Source organism: Rana temporaria, chromosome 4 (assembly GCF_905171775.1).
Source record: "Rana temporaria chromosome 4, aRanTem1.1, whole genome shotgun sequence".
NCBI classification, from domain to species: Eukaryota; Metazoa; Chordata; class Amphibia; order Anura; family Ranidae; genus Rana; species Rana temporaria.
In genome coordinates, this window is record NC_053492.1 from 32,522,225 (window position 1) to 32,534,315 (window position 12,091).

Sequence of the window (12,091 nt, forward strand, 5' to 3'; positions counted from 1 at the left end):
CATTCGGCGCGGGGACGCGCTTCATTTAAATGAAACACGCCCCCTAATCGCCGACTTGAATTCCGGATCTCGGATACGATGCGCCGGGGCAGATCTTTGTGGATCTGCCCCACAATGTCTCACAACCAGTGGTGGCTGGTGCCCACATTTTTTTTGGGGGGCAAACAAACTGAAAAGTTCTGGGGAAAAAAAACTCACCGTGTCAAACACAGCCACTGTGCCAGACACAGCCACTGTGCCATCAAACGCAGCCACTGTGCCACCAAACGCAGCCACTGTGCCCATCAACCACAGCCACTGTGCCATCAAATGCGGCCACTGTGCCCATCAAATGCAGCCACTGTCCCCCCCGCAGTTGGTGTTCTCCATGTCTTCTCCTATGATTGGACGGCCAATCACATCGCCTGTCGTTTCAGCCAATCAGGTGACAGGTAACAGACCCGAGCACCTGATTGGCGGAGAGGCGGTTTACTGTTAGGAAAGCGAATATTCATTTGCTATCCTAACACACAGAAGAGTGAACAGTGAGCCCCCAGCATGTCGTTCGCAGTTCACCTTTTTTGACGCCTATTAGAACCTACGGCTCCAATCAGGTGATTTCAAAATACCCTGCCACTGTAATTCAGGTGCCTGGCATCCGAAAAGGGTCTGGACACCTGAATAGGGGGTGTCGGTGGCGGCCATACATAAATTCATGCATTGTATGAATCTATCTATTGGTGATAGGTGATAGAAAAATGCCTCACACTGATCGATAATTGGATGACTGAAAGCTCACTCAAACTCAATGGATCGAAAACAGAACTCCTTACCCCTCACGCAAATCGGAAATCGAATTCTAGGACCACATGGACACCACCCACCATTCTTGGACAAACCATCAACCCAACCAACAAAGTCAAAAGCCTCGGAGTCATCTTTGACTCAGACATGACTACGGACGCACAAATAGGAGCAGTAGTCAGCGGTTCCCACCACTTTCTCCGCATGCTTCGTAGACTCCTCCCCTTCATCCCGAAAGAGGATAAAGCAGTAGTGGTTGGTACAACCATCAATTCCCGACTCGACTACGCAAACTCCCTCTACTTAGGACTACCCAAATACCAGATTTCGCGTCTACAAGTCGTCCAGAACACGGCAGCCAGACTGGTAACAGGTAAAAAAAACGTGGGAATCTATAACCCCGGTCTTGAGGTCCCTCCACTGGCTAGCCGTAAAGGATCAGATCACATTCAAGACACTCTGCCTCACCCACAAATGCGCACAAGGAAGCGCTCCGCAATACTTAACCGGTTAACGCCCGCCGCATGTATATGTACGTCCACAGAATGGCACGTACAGGCATATGGGCGTACATGTACGTCCCCGCCTTTCCGCGGGTCGGGGGTCCGATCGGGACCCCCCCCGGTACATGCGGCGGTCGGAAACCCGCGGGGAGCGATCCGGGGCGAGGCCGCCCCCTCGCGATCGCTCCCCGGAGCTGAAGAACGGGGAGAGCCGTATGTAAACACGGCTTCCCCGTGCTTCACTGTGGCGGCTGCATCGATCGAGTGATCCCATTTATAGGGAGACTCGATCGATGACGTCAGTCCTACAGCCACACCCCCCTACAGTTGTAAACACACACTAGGTGAACCCCAACTCCTACAGCGCCCCCCGTGGTTAACTCCCAAACTGCAACTGTCATTTTCACAATAAACAATGCAATTTAAATGCATTTTTTGCTGTGAAAATGACAATGGCCCCAAAAATGTGTCAAAATTGTCCGAAGTGTCCGCCATAATGTCGCAGTCACGAAAAAAATCGCCGGTTGGCCGCCATTAGTAGTAAAAAAAATAAAAATAATAAAACTATCCCCTATTTTGTAAACAATATAAATTTTGCGCAAACCAATCGATAAACGCTTATTGCGATTTTTTTTACCAAAAATAGGTAGAAGAATACGTATCGGCCTAAACTGAGGAAAAAAAACATTTTTAGATATGTTTTTGGGGGATATTTATTATAGCAAAAAGTAAAAAATATTGCATTTTTTTTCAAAATTGTCACTCTATTTTTGTTTACAGCGCAAAAAATAAAAACCGCAGAGGTGATCAAATACCACCAAAAGAAAGCTCTATTTGTGGGAAAAAAAGTACGCCAATTTTGTTTGGAAGCCACGTCGCACGACCGCGCAATTGTCTGTTAAAGCGACGCAGTGCCGAATCGCAAAACCTGGCCCAGGCATTTAGCTGCCTAAAGGTCGGGGGCTTAAGTGGTTAAACGAGAAAATTAAACCCTACGTAAACCTTCTCGAAATCCCCACAGCCCGCTACAAATCTAAGGGAGAACGTAGATTTTCAGTCCAAGGACCTCGGCTTTGGAATGCTCTACCCACGACCATTCGCGTGGAAGAAAACCATCGGGCTTTTAGGAAAAAACTGAAGACCCATCTCTTCTGAAGGATCAGTGCGACTCTGGATACAAGCGCCTTGAGGCGATTCGGTTCGCATTGTCAGCGCTATACAAGTTACTCACTCACTCACTTAGAGAGGTGGCAGCGCCCGTGCGCCCTTTATAGACGCACCGCCACTGGGTGACAACCCACTACATATTGAAGGATATCAGCGGTCTGTGGTCTCAAAGGTTCTCAATAGACTGGAGGAGGTACAGACAGAATAGTAAACACCCTTTAGTTGTATACACATCGGTGTGCCGAGCTTCCTTGCCAGCCCTACTAGCACCTCTCTGCCCGCAACGAAGATGGTTTACCCCGCCTCACTCAGCAACTGCGCCTGCGCACTGATTCCGTATCGTCTGACGTCGGCTGTTGATGGCAAATTGTTATGATTGGACGTCACTGGCACCGTGCGCGGGTATGGAGCGCGCGCCTGTGTATAGCATGTGCTCAGTGTGAGAGAGCGTGTCCGCCGCGCTGAGCGCCCATTGGCCGGCCGAATGACATGTCCCCGCCCTATAGGCAGCCTTACGTCAGAGGCAGCGCTGTCCTTGTGAGAGGAGCAACGGCAGCACCGAGGACGGGGAGACCCTGAGGAGGGGGTGACCGGCGGGGACACGTGTGGAGGGTGAGGATAAGGGGGTAATACCCACCTGAGATGTGTAATATACACTGTATGTGAGGACTACAACTCCCAGCATGCTCTGCTCACCATACATGCCATTCACCCTTCTGGCATGGCTCAGGAAGACACCAATGTACACTGCTGGACCATTCAAGAGAGCATGCTGGGACTTGTAGTTCTGAGAAGGTCTGGAATCCTGAGAACCTAGTGATACGATCAGAAGATCGCTGTATGTGTGTATTTTATATATTATAGTGTTATGTGTGTCTGTCTATTGCTTTTCTACAGCAACTAGAAGGTTATAACTCAACACAAGTGTGATAATATCATGTAACGTTATCATTTCAGATTATATATATATATATATATATATATATATATATATATATATAAAAAAATTTCCCCTTCTATAGCATTTAATCATATTTTCTATAGTATTTAATTTACATAAAATATATATATATATATATATATATATAAATTTTTTTTTTCTTCTATAGCATATATATATATATATATATATATATATATATATATATATATATATATATATATATATATATAATTTTATTACAGCTCTATGATTCTGGCCAAAATTTTTGCTTAGAATAAAGATCATGATTCTCTAGTGGCGTAAAATCTTTCACATTATACAAAAAAACATATTTGGGCTAACTTTACTGGTTGTTTGTGTTTTTTTTTTATTTTTTTTTTATTATTATTTCTTTTTTTTTTATTCATTAAAGTAATTTTTCCCCAAAAATTGCATTTGAAAGACCACTGCGCAAATATAGTTTGACAAAATAACGCGGCAACTGCCATTTTATTCTCCAGAGTCTCTACTAAAGAGTGTGTGTGTATATGTGTATATGTGTGTGTGTGTATATATATATATATATATATATATATATATATATATATATATATATATATATATATATATATAATTCTTCGCTATAGTATTTTTATATTTCTCATTTGTTCTATATTGGTTGGTTAGTTTTTTTTTTCCTTCCCCCTTCTTTTTTTCTTCTTTTTTTATCTTTTTTATAATGATTATTTAGATAGAGAGATCTATCTATCGATCTCTTTTTTTTTTTTTTTTTTTTTTTTTTATTTACATTATTTGTATTTTATTTCTATATATATAGTTTTTTTTTGGGGGGGTGGGGTTATTGCTGGAAGTTGTATGTAATGTTTATAAAATACAGTAATCTATTGATCATGTGCTATTCATAGAATGTAGAATAATGATACTTTTCTATGACCCCCCCCCCCCCCCCCCCCCCCCCCCATTCTGTATATTTCGGTGGACGGGTAACTGATGGGTCCGTCTTCTTCCTCCCTGCCTTCTCCAGCACAGTAGACTTTCCTGAGCCGTTCCCGCGTCAGGATACCAAACTTAGAGAATCCAATCAGAGGAGCAGAACATTCCAAGGGACGTGCTCCTCTAATTCAGGTAACTTTCACAATGACAGTACGCTCATTCCATGACACACAAGGAGAAGGATCTTTATTTGAGGCTGAATTCACACCTCAGCGTTTTCAGCTCGCAAAACGCCTGAAAAATGCCCAAGAGGCAAAATCCCATTCTTTTCAATGGCACCCTGAGCGTTTTGTCACCTGAAGCAAAATGCCTGAAGCTCAAATAAGAACATGCACTTTGGGGAAGATTACAGGTGTTTTTTCTGCTTTTTTACATTGATGACCTGTACAAAATCAACGCAAAATCACGGTAAAAAAAAAAAAAAATGGGACTCCAAAGCCCTGTACACAGGATCAGATATCTGATGGAATCTAATCCGATGGATTTTTTTTTGTCAGATATCCAATGAAGCTGACTTTCATCAGTCTTGTCTACACACCATCAGTCAAAAATCCGACTGTGCCAAAACGCGGTGACGTAAAACGCCACGACGAGCCGGAAAAAATGAAGTTCAATGCTTCCGAGCATGCGTCGACTTGATTCTGAGCATGCGTGGATTTTTCTCCGATGGACTTCCACACAGACGATTGTGTTTTTTTTTTTTTTTTTTTTTTATCCATAGGAAACCTTCTTTTTTTATTTTTATTTTTATTTTTATTTTTTTCACCGATTGGGGGGGGGGGGGGGGGGAGACCGATGGGGCCCACACACGATCGGTTTGTCCGATGAAAACAGTCAATCGCATGCAGAGGGCTTTATTCTCATATCTCATTGCACTTGACTGAAAAAGAAGAAGAAAAAAAAAAAAAAGTAACTCTTTGAAAATTCCCGGGCTGTGCCGTCCGTTCTCGGAACTACACAGAGAGAAAGGAACCGACGTTGATTCCCCACCTCCCTGACCTCCAGAAACCGGAAGAAATGAGGATTTCTTCACCTACCGTTTTCGGCTCTTTGTTCCAAGCAGCCGATCACTCCGATCTGTGTGTGTGATTGGCTGCACCGAAGCCCAGGGGAGAGATTTGGGCCTAGATTCACGTACGGCCGCTCTACGTTGCGCGGGCGTATCGTATTTACGCTACACCGCCGCAACTTAGAGAGACAAGTGCTGTCTTCACAAAGCACTTGCGTCCTAAGTTACGGCGGCGTAGCGTAAATTGGCCGGCGTAAGCGCGCGTAATTCAAAGTAGGCTGGTAGGGGGCGTGTTGTATTTAAATGAGGCTTGACCCCATGTAGATGCATGGCCGAACGAACAGCGCATGCTCGCTCATGCTCAGTATCACGTCGTATTTACGCCCCAAGATACGTCGGCTCAATGCCTGCAACGTGAACGTAACTTACGCACAGCCCTATTCGCGTACGACTTACAAACAACGTAAAAAGATACGCTTGTTCCGATGTCCATACTTTGCATGGGCTGCGCCACCTAGAGACCAGCTTTATCTTTATGCCGGCGTATGTCTTGCGTAAACGGCGTAACTAATTGCGACGGGCGTACGTACGTTTGTGAATCGGCGTATCTTGCTCATTTACATATTCGACGCGGAAATCAAGGAAGCGCCACCTAGCGGCCAGCGTAATTATTGCAACCCAAGATACGACGGCGTAGGAGACTTACGCCGCTCGTATCTTGGCCAAATCAATGCGTAACTGATTCTATGAATCAGGCGCATAGATACGACGGCGGCCATTCGGACTTATGACGGCGTATCTGGAGATACGCCGTCGTAAGTCTTTGTGAATCCGGGCCTTGGTGTCTAAGACCCCTTTCACACTGGTGCCGCCCATAGCGTCGGCGGTAAAATAGTGATAAAACGCAGCTATTTTACCGTCGGATTTGCAGCGCATTTCTGACGCTAGCGGGGCGCTTTTAACTCCCGCTAGCGACTGAGAAAGGGTTAACACCGCCTACAATGCGGCTTATTGCCAGCGGTACCGTGGCACTGCCCTTTGATTTCCATGGCAGGAGAACCTTAACAGCGGTGAGTTCACTGCTGCTAATGCACTCCAAAGAAGCTGCTGGCAGGACTTTTCCTGATGCCCTTCGGGGCTTTCACACTGGAGACAATGGAGCAGCTGTTTTAGGGTGGATTGCAGGCGCTATTTTTAACGCTATATCGCCTGCAAAACGCCCTCAGTGTGAAAGGGGTCTAATACAGCCGATCTCTCCATAAAGAGGACTTGTCACCAAGTGCCATGCTGTCATCAAGGATGTTGTTCCGTCTTTGTGGAAGCAGTAAAGTTGATTACACAATCTTTAATTTATTTTTATTTTTTAAATTAAATACTTTTTTATTTTTTGGTACTGTAGTTTTGCACCGTTCTTCTGGCGTATGCGATTTTAAAGCATGACATTTTGGTTATCTATTTTTTTGGCATAACATCATCTTTTATATTTTAACCAAACATTTGGTATTTATATTGTGTTTGTGTGCAAAAAAGAAAATTCAAAGTTATGATTATTTATTTTTTTATTTATTTTAAATCGCGTTTGAAAAACTGCTGTGCAAATATAGTGTAACATATAAAAATTCAGCACCCACCATTTTAACCAGTTGCTTACTGGGCACATATAACCCCTTCCTGGCAGGGTGAAATTTCAGCTTTTGGCACTGTCACGCTTTGAATGAAAATTGCGCGGTCGTGCGACTTACCTCCCAAACAAGACTGACACCCCCCCCCCCCCACAAATAAGCTTTCTTTTGGTGGTATTTAATCAATCAATCCATCCATGGCAGACATTAACTTCTGGGGGGTGTCTGCGCTGAGGGGGGGTTACTGTCCTACTGGGGGGTGTCTGCGCTGAGGGGGGTGTACTACTGGGGGTGTCTATACTGATGGAGGGGGTCTGTACTGAGGGGGGACTTTTGTTGGTGGGGGGGGTGACATCAACACTAGTGACGCCACTGCAGTGGGGGAGATGTGGATATTACAGTGGGGGGGGGGGGTGGATATTACAGTATTACAGTGGGAGGGGGGGGATATGGACTTTACAGTGGGGGAGATTTTTTTTTTTTTTTTTTTTTGCTGATCTGAAAAATGATCCAATCCATGACTCTAATCCAAGGAACGATCCGAAGCGTGAGTTCTTTTGATCCGTTGCACCCCCTATGTGTTACCAATGGTTTGTTTGGTGACTGTGGTCCCAACTGTCTTGAGATCCTTCACAAGCTCCTCACGTGTAGTTCTGGGCTGATCACTCACTTTTCTATTTCTATTCGTATGAACAGAAGATCAGTGATTCCCCTAGTGTGGCCACCCCCCCCCCCCCCCCCACACACACACACACACACACACAGTAAAAACTCACCCAGGGAACATACTTAAAGCGGGGGTTCACCCTAAAAACGATTTTCTAACATTACATCCAGCTCACTCTCTACATTGACAGTATGCCGTTTTTTTTTTTGCTGTACATACCTCGTACAGCTATTTTCTTCCCCGCGGGAGTGGGCGTTCCTATCCAGCAGGTGATTGACGTGATGACAAAAACTACCTCCCCCCGTCGCATAAGGAGCGTCACGAGTTGCCGAACGTTGGTGCGCAGGCGTCGTATAGCGCCGACTCGCCGTTCGTCTTCTTTCGGCAACTCGTGACGCTACTTATGCGACGGGGGGAGGTCGTTTTTGTCATCACGTCAATCACCTGCTGGATAGGAACGCCCACTCCCGCGGGAGTCCCTACCCGGAAGCCGGGGAAGAAAATAGCTGTACGAGGTATGTACAGCAAAAAAAAAAACGGCATACTGTCAATGTAGAGAGTGAGCTGGATGTAATGTTAGAAAATCGTTTTTAGGGTGAACCCCCGCTTTAACCCCTTCCCCGCCCCTTAGTGTTAACCCCTTCACTGCCAGTGTCATTTTTATAGTAATCCAATACATTTTTATAGCGCTGATCGCTATAAAAATGCCAATGGTGCCAAAAATGTGTCAAGTGTCCGAAGTGTCCGCCATAATGTCGCAGTACCGAAAAAAATCACTGATCGCCGCCATTACTAGTAAAAAAAAAATATTAATAAAAATGCCATAAAAATACCCCCTATTTTGTAAATGCTATAACTTTTACGCAAACCAATCGATAAACGCTTATTGAGATTTATTTTTTTTTTATTTATTTTTTTTACGAAAAATATGGAGAAGAATACGTATCGGCCTAAACTGAGGGGGGAAAAAAACGTTTTTTGATATATTTTTGGGGGGATATTTATTATAGAAAAAAATAATTCATTTTTTTTTCAAAACTGTTGCTCTATTTTTGTTTATAGCGCAAAAAATAAAAACCGCAGAGGTGATCCGATACCAAAAGAAAGCTCTATTTGTGGGGAAAAAAGGACGTCCATTTTGTTTGGGAGCCACGTCGCACGACCGCGCAATTACCAGTTAAAGCAGCGCAGTGCCAAATTGTAAAAACACCTCCTGGGCATTTAGCTGCATATTGGTCCGGTGGTTAAGGTACCAGTACCTATAGCAGCAGTGCTGTTGAAGAGTAGCCAGGTGGGTTAGTATTTTGTTATTTCTGAACAACGTTTAAACCCCTGCGTGGGATTCCCGAATGGACTTTTGTTTTTTTCTCATTTAATAAACGTGGGCTACCAGGCCCTTAATGATGTATGTCTGTTTGGTGTGGACTCGCTACAAGAAAATGCATCTACCACGAGAGCTAACAATCCCCTATGTCACAAAATGTTATATCTATATCTATATCTATATATATATATATATCTATATCTATATATATATATATATATATATATATATATATATATATATATATATATATATATATATATATATATATATATATATATATATATATATATATATATATATATATATATATTATATATATATCTCTCTTCATCTTTCAATTTTTTTATTTTTTTTTATGAACAGGTATCCATAACCTTTAGGCAGCATTTTTAGTGCATTTTGCACATTTGCCCTACAGCAGTGGTCATCAACCTTGTCCTGCAGGGCCCACTAACAGGCCAGGTTTGCAAGATAACTGAAATACATCACAGCTGATATCATTTGCTCCTCAGTGATTGCCGTATTCTAGACTGCATCTCCCCAAGGTAATACATAAAACCTGGCCTGTTAGTGGGCCCCGCAGGACAGGGTTGATGACCACTGCCCTACAGAACGTGTTCCATAGGAAACAATGTTAAATGGACTGTAGTGCAAAATGCAAACAGCGCTAAAATGCCATAGGTGTGAATGGAGCCTTATTGAGCACACTGGGGGTTGATTCACTAAAACTAGCGAGTGTAAAATCTGGTGCATAGAAACCAATCGGCTGCCAGTTTTTGGTAACTCAACCCCTGTGTAATAATAATCCGCTCTGCTTCCTATTGTATTGTTTTCTCCGGGGCGCCCCATAAACTTGTCTAGCCTGCCGGGCAGACCTGTGGCTCTTCTATAGACGGCTCGGCATCCTTCTGTGTCCTGATTGGGAAGCTTCTAATTGTATAAACTCCGAGCGATGGAGGCCGTCTTCACCCCCGCGGCACTCGCTGTGTACATCTGTACGTCTCTTGTGTTAGTGACAGTTGGCCGTTGATAGGACCGTAATTTTGTAGCATGACTACAGGATGTTGTGCAACATGCCTAGTGTGGTGTGGTGGGGAGTGCAGCAGACGCAACAAAAGCCAGACTTACAATGCAGATCTAAGGAAATATTGTTTGTTTTGGATCCTTTTTTATTTTTTTATCTGTAGAATATAGGCAATAATCGCATGCTAAAAGTCTGACCTGCTTTTTGTACCCAAGTCACAACACGTTTTATTTGTTTCCATTGGTAAACCATCTGATTTGTAGCCAAGTCGATCGATGGATTGATTAACTTTGGTACATTGATAGCCCATACATCATCCCATCATAGCCCATATCACATCATCCCAGAATACATTTTGGCCTAAATTGATGAAATTATGGGCAGCCTAAAGTGATTTGTAAAGTTTTATTTTTTTATTTTATTTTTTTTTGCAAAAAAAGACAGAAAATGTTGGGGGAAAAAAAAGTTTTCTTTGTTTCTGTTATTTATTTCTTTTTTTTTTTTTTTTAAATACCGTATTTATCGGCATATACGGCACACTTTTTTTGCCCTGAAAATCAGGGCAAAATCGTGGGTGCGCGATATAGGCCAATACCCGCTCCCCGCGCCGAGTTTGAACCACTGCGCCGGCATATATCGAGCGCGGTATAGTCGGGCAGGCTCGGCTCCTCTCGCGGTCACGTCCTGGACGTCCCCGACTATACCCGAGTGTACTGCGCTCGGTATATGCCGGCGCAGTGGTTCAAACTCGGCGCGGGATCGAGCGGCAGAGGACACCACAATGGCCGCCGGACCCGACGAGGAGGACACCACCGAAGCCGGACCCGACAAGGAGGAGACCAGCGAAGCCGCAGACGGACCCGACAATGGACGCCGCGCAAGACACCAAAACTGCAAGTACTAAAATGTTTTCACATTTTTACAGGAATGCGGGTTCACATTCGGGGTGCGCGCTATACGCCGAAGCACGCAATACCCCGATAAATACGGTAAGTACGTTTTTCTACTTCAATGAGGGGCACTGATATGGCTGCACTGACGGGCACTGATAAGGCGGCACCGATGATGGACACTGATGGGCACCAATAGGCGGCACTGATGGGTGGCACTGCTGGGCATCACAGATTTAAGGTTTCACAATGGTGCCTATCAGTGCCCAATTTGTGGGCACCGATTGACATGAATTTGCATATGTGGATGGCCATAGGGGATGTCCCTGGTGGTCCCAGTGGTCCAGTCTGGGCATCCGTGGGGGGGCTGCGCTGATAAACAATCGGCGAAAAAAAAACCCTGACAGGAGAGCCGCCGATCTGTCAGACGAGGGTGAGGAAGAGCCGATCAACGGCTCTTCCTGTTTACATCGTGATCAGCCGTGATTGGACACAGCGGATCACGCGGTAAAGAGCCTCCGCCGGAGGCCCTTTACCGAGAAAGGAGATGCGGGGTGTCAGACTGACACCCCACATCACCGATCGCTGCGCGCCCCCGCGTTATCCTGCAGGACATCAATAGACGTCCAGTCAGGATAACAGAACCACTTCCCGGACGTCAATTTGCTATTGACCGGGCAGAAAGTAGTTAACCACTTGTCCTCCAGAAGATTTACCCACCCCCACCCCGTCATGCGACGCTGTACCAAAATAAATAAAAATATGTATATATTTTTTTTTTTTTTTTTTGTTTTTTTGTTTTTCTGTTTTTTGCGCTATTTAACAAAAAAAGGGTGACAACTTTAAAAAAAAAAAAAAAAAAAAACATTTTGTACTTTCTGCTATAGAACATATCCAATAACAAAAAAAACTTTTTTTTTTCATCAATTTAAAGCCGAAATGTATTCTGGGGTGATGTGATAATCGTGATGGGCTGTAGAAACACTTGTGATGAAAATGTATGATCCACTAATCGAAAGATGGGTACTCTTACCAGATGGGATGGACACACATACTGTACAGCAGTGAGTTAATCAGGCTTGTAACGATCGATTCTTGGGACTCCACCGATGTGCAGGAGAACTGGCTGGAACCCAAACTTTGTTCAATCCAACAGGCAGTTG

General features: G+C 44.2%; 1 protein-coding gene across 3 annotated transcripts in view; it reads left to right on the top strand.

The window, feature by feature from the left end:
- The first annotated feature begins 2,948 nt into the window (after nucleotides 1–2,948).
- The window catches only part of SLC5A6 (solute carrier family 5 member 6), a 121,076-nt gene continuing 111,933 nt past the window's right edge, over nucleotides 2,949–12,091 (top strand). For 2 of the 3 annotated variants that reach the window (XM_040348200.1, XM_040348202.1), the window contains exons 1-2: nucleotides 2,949–3,065; nucleotides 4,421–4,521. The gene's annotated coding sequence lies outside the window, so the exon portion shown is untranslated. The remainder of the gene's footprint in view (nucleotides 3,066–4,420; nucleotides 4,522–12,091) is intronic. The other variant, XM_040348201.1, reaches the window with a different exon arrangement.